Consider the following 6,000-nt stretch of genomic DNA (forward strand, 5'->3'; position numbering starts at 1 on the left):
ATGCTGGCAAAGTTTTGGTAAATAATATACTTTCATATAATACTCACACCATTACATTAACATAACTCTTTTAAGAAGTAAATTTGCAGTTTGCTACCAGATTCATAAACAAGAAGACTCTTTTAAACCAATAATTCCTTTCCTAGAGATATGCTCTAAAGAATAATTCTAAATATAGGATAAAACCATTTACATCATATTAATCGGTGTAAAGATGCAAAGGCTATGTATTATGATGGTTAAGGAAGGAATCAGCCACATACAGGTTTAAATTTCTGCTAAAACATCAGCTAGGTGGCTTTGGGTAAATTATTTAATCTCTCTAAAATTTTAACTTTTATTATTCCTGTATGGTATTATTTGTAATCACTTCCTTATAAATCTGATGTTCTCATTCTCCCTCCTCCATGTTACGGGAACAACTGATTAATTATAAGTTGGTGTGAAGAATAAATCCCAATGGGTAGAGATAAAAACAGAGAGAGGAGAACATGTGTTGCCAAAAGTTTAAATTATATCAACAACCAAGCAAGCCACAAAAGAAATCTAAAGATGAGGAGAAGTTGAGAAATGGGTCTCTAAGATAAAAGACAGAAAGCAGGAAAGTCATAAAATCTAAGTTTGGAAATGGCACCATCAAATCCTTCCTCCTCCTATGTTTCAAGAGTCTTTCCTTGCATATTTTTCAGTGGAGAATTTTCATGAGAAATAATTCATCAATCAATATGGAATTTTGTTTTTTCCCACATTTCCAAAGCAATATGTATGTATATACTTTCCCTTCTTTGCCTGTTCCTCTTAGAATGGACTTAAAGTTTTCATGTTCTAGTTATTGTGATGTGATTGTATCACCAGCTCTATCAGAAAAAGTGTGTTAATTACTCTTTTAAAATAACCCATAGAGGACCTACTTCTTTAGTTTTTGATACAAGATTCTGAAATGCCTCTAATATTTAGGCCTTTTGGCAATCAATCAAGAAGATATTCTTCTAAACTGACATTAGTTAATCCAAGCAATTTACATGTTGTGAAAGAGATAGATATTTTATCATATGCAAAAATCTCTGTCTGTTGCACTATTTTTAGGAAAATTAGCTCTTAAACAAATTCTGGTTAAGACACTCAGTAGAGATATGACTGATTTGTTTGGGATTCTGATAAATATAATCTTTCAGCAACTTTCCATATTTCCTCCAACCCCCACATAAAGCCAACCATTTTTATCAGATGACTATAATCCAACTATTTACTCAATGACCTATGAGCAAAGAATGTTTTAACCATTGTAGTAACAATCTTTACTGTCATTATTAGCTCATAACTCAGTTATAATTATATGCAATTAATATTTGATACTGAAAGCTAATACTAAATATTAATAATTCCTAATACTGCAGGTTATTCCCTATCACTCCAGTCACCTACAGTTTACATGGTGCTTTAGTTAGCTTTTTCTCTGCTCTGACTGAAAAACCTGACATGAACAATTTTAAAAGAGGAAAAGTTCATTTGGGGCTCACAGTTTCACCATCTATAGACAGCCCGCTCCATTAATGAAAGCAGAGAGAGCACTTAAAAGACAGTAACTTCACCACAGTGAGTTATAAATGTGATGAAAAATATAAGGTTCTTCCAACACACTAAGGAATCTGCTATTTTACCATAGTTAATTATACCCTGCTAGAAGTCAATGGAACCCTATAGGAAAAAATTGGTGGTGCACTGCTAGAATCCCAGCAACTGGGGAGGCTGAGACAGGAGGATTGCAAGTTTGAAGCTGGCCTCAACAACTTAGCAAGACTCTGTTTCAAAATAAAAAAATAAAATAAAAAGGGCTGAGGATGTGGCTCAGTGGTTAAGCACCTCTGAGTTCGATCCCCAGTTCTTTTTTTTTTTTTAAATACCTGTTTTACATGATTATTTATTTATTTTTTTATACTTATTTATTTATTTTAGTTCTCGGTGGACACAACATCTTTGTTGGTATGTGGTGCTAAGGATCGAACCCGGGTCGCACGCACGGCAGGCGAGCGCGCTACCGCTTGAGCCACATCCCCAGCCCCGATCCCCAGTTCTTAAAAAAAAAAAAAAAGAATTGGAGAAATGGGAGTAGGCAAAAAACAAAGTTTTGGGGGCTGGGGATGTGGATCAAGCAATAACACAATCGCCTGGCATGTGCGTGCTGTTGGGTTTGATCCTCAGCACCACATAAAAATGAAAAAATAAAGATTTTGTGTCCACCAAAAACTAAAAAAAAAAAAATATTAAAAACTCTCTCTCTCTCTCTCTTAAAAAAAAACAATATTTCTTCAATCCCAAAATTCTACAATTAACCTATCATCTTGTTTGAAGTTTCAGGAATAACTCAAGTATCATTAGTAAATTTCTAATCTGTTCACTGCACTTTCCTTTCCTCTAGTGATAGTGTAGGCAAACTCTTTTTATATAGGGCCAGATAATAAATATTTAAGTTTTATAAGCCATGAGGTCTCTGTCACAACTACTCAACTCTGTTTTAGCACAAAATCAATCATAGAAAACACATAAAAGTTATGTAACAAACATTGAAATTTGAATTGTATATAATTTTCACATGCCACAAAATATTATCATTCTTGTTTTTCAACTGTTTAAAAATGTAAAATTTAATTGCACCTCCCAAAAGATATAAAAATAGGGAGCAAGTTGGATTTGTTCCATGGGCTATATTTTGCAACCCCTGTTCTAGGGTTTAAGTACTCTAACTCTGATAAACAATCCTGTCATTGTGTTCCTCACAATATTATGCTTATTGTTTTGTGTTTTTCACATTATATATGTTAAATACATCAGCCCAACAGATACACCCATATTTCAGTACCAAGGAACATTATAACTTAAATAATTTATATAAAGTAATATTTTAGTACATATCTTCCTAGCAAGATCATTATACTTCTCATGTTTTATAAATTATAACCTTGGAACTCTAGACAAACTTGTTAATTATTAAGGTGCTTAAAAATAGCTTATCACAAGGTCTTTCTACACTACAATGAGCCAAGAAGAGAAGGAGGAAAAGAAAGAAATGTTTCCCACATTAAACTAAACAAAACTTAGTTATTAATGACACAGATTCCTTCCAATGCAGAGGTTTGAAGATTGGAAAGAAGGGAAAGACCAATACCTACTGATGTGTTTGCCTTTCTCTGTTTCAGGGGGCGGTTCTGGAAAATATGGTAAGTGTGGATCATTTTCTTGACTTATCTATTTCTGTGATGAGAACCTTTGAGTTTTTGTTCCCCTATTTTCATGAATTACAAGTTTTTCTCCCTTAAAATTGTCATTATTGTTTAAGTGATTTCCTCATATTTCAGTTTTCATTCACTTTGACCTATTTCTCTTTTTTTATAATATATAATGGTTTTCTATCCAATTCTAGTTATTTATTACCAAAGATTATTGAAAGCGTGTATTCCCAGCTGGCCTATTTTCTCTGTGTCCTACACTATCATCTGATAATTTTTACTACAAAAGAAAATCCTCTAAGATTGACAGAGAATAGATGTCAAGATGAGATGGTGATTATGATAACTACCAAGACACATTTTTGAAACTGATCAGGAAAATGGGTTTTAAAAACTGACTTGTGAAAGAACAAAGAAAGGTTAGAAATGTAGTAGTTCGAATTTCAGTAGAATTGCTATTATTTACTCAAGGATTAAAATCTTTACATTGGGCTGGAGTTGTGGCTCAGCGGTAGAGCACTTGCCTAGCCCATGCAGGGCCCTGGGTTCCATCCTCAGCACCACATAAAAATAAATAAATAAAATAAAGCTATAAAAACAAATATTTACATTAACTGGGTTGTTAACTCAATGGTAGAGCATATGCCTAGCATGCATTCCAGCACCTCAAAAAAATCTTTACCTTAACTAAAGAAAACTGTGAGGTAGGATGTGAAACACAAAAGAACCTTCTTTGAGGAGTAGATGTGGAGCTTTGACCAGCAACACTCCTGAAGTTAAAACAGACTTTAAGTCCCTAGAGATTCTGTTCCTGAATATACCTAGACAGGATATCATTAGAAGATAGGTTCTCTTATTAAAAAATTCCCACTGATCTTTCTTTTGTGTGTTATTTGCACTACCTCCTATAGATAAGTTCATTAACTATTCTCAGCTGTGATGTTTTATATTGTGTATCATTATTTTCTGGCCTGGCTGTTTCTACTCCCCAAATACAGACTTATGCGTCTAAGATCATTTTAAATGTCCCTGTTGCCCCGAATCTTCTAAGATTTTAAACATCTATTTCTATAAATATTATCTTCTAAGATTTTAAACATCTATTTTTATAAATATCGCTGTAGAAGACGTGAAGTTCACACAAAAGGGTGCCATAATCTCTGGTTGTCATCTAGGATCTAGAAAACATATCCTCAGTGACTCCCAGCAAAATATAATGAAAGATTGATTTCTGAACTATATTGATTCTTTGATGGTAATTTAGAACTCCTTTAGTTATCCAAGATGTCCTCTGAATCATAATAATAGGAAAAAAATAGTTAAGAAAAAATCTCATCTACTATCTTTTAGATAACTTTACCTCTGAGGAAAAATAGGTCTTGAGCAACTGCTATATACTAGGCATTTATCATAGTCCTGCCTAGTAATAATTATCCTCCACTTTACAGATAAGAAATCTAAAGCTCAGGTATTTGCATACAAGGTTTAAGTGTTGGATAACAGCAGAGTCAGAATTCAAATCCAAAACTTTCTGTCTCTGAAGTATACAATCTTTCTATACCAACTCACTGCCTCCAATATAGTGTCACAAATGCCTTTTGTGTGATTATTAATAAAACCTTATCTATAAATCAAGTATTTACTAGTACAAATATACATCTACTAAAGAAGTTGGAAATTAAATGTATACAAAAGAATTCTTTTAAAAATAGAAGAGTTCCCATTTAAATCAATGTTTTACTTTTGGTTTTCTAAATTCAGATTTCTCTACACTGGAATAATTTAATGCATGACTTATCTCTTCAAGGAAACCATATAAAACGAAATAGAATAATAATTTCCAAACACTACAAATATATATTCATAAGATGCAATCAAACAAGACACATTTCAAGCATATCAAACATTCCAAACACAAAGTCAAAATATGTCTTTATAATTATGTTTAAACCTCATTCTTTCAAAAAGAGAGTGTATCAGGGGGAAAAGAGGATAGGAAAGGAAGATGAAAGGGGCAATATTCATTCAGAGTCATCACTGTGTGCCTACATTTCTTAAATGCCTTTTCCACATACAGGAGGTCACAGGACCTTGTGATACGATCTTGTGTTTTTCTCTTACAAAAAGAGTTTCATTTGTATTGGTTGATTTTATGTGTTAACTTTACTCAGAAGACCCCTGAGTGATAAAAGGATCTGATAAGGGATCACAGACCAAGCCTCTTCCTGAGGTGAATAGTTTTTAGTGAATAAATTTTTGAAAGTTGCCAGAAAAAAATCAATTTGGACTTTTAAAATGTTTGCTTATAATGTATATTCTTATTGATATAATCTTTCAAACACAATTGATATTTTGAAAAAGGAAGTTAAGATTTAATTCAATATACAAAGGAATATTTAAGACAAACCAAACCATCAAATAAGTACCATCATTCTCTCAGTCTCTTACATCTCACCTCCACAATTATCTAATAATTATATTATCTTTTCTAATGCAATCAACTGACAGAGAAATAAGGATTCACCCCTCTGATGCTTAACAGATTTTTCAGAGTCTAGATATCATTATGCTCATCCTACCAATGGATTAAGAACCTAAAATTAGTTTATTAATAAAGCCCATATTCTTATTCTTGGCAGTTTACTGGTGTAGTCACAAAGGTCCTACTCTACAAGCCTTTATTACCCCTCTCTCATCCTGTAAATGATTACCAAAAATGTGTAAGATGTATATTTGCACAGTAATCCCTAGGTATCCACTGGGTAATGGTTCT

This window comes from Ictidomys tridecemlineatus, chromosome 8 (genome assembly GCF_052094955.1).
Source record: "Ictidomys tridecemlineatus isolate mIctTri1 chromosome 8, mIctTri1.hap1, whole genome shotgun sequence".
NCBI lineage: Eukaryota > Metazoa > Chordata > Mammalia > Rodentia > Sciuridae > Ictidomys > Ictidomys tridecemlineatus.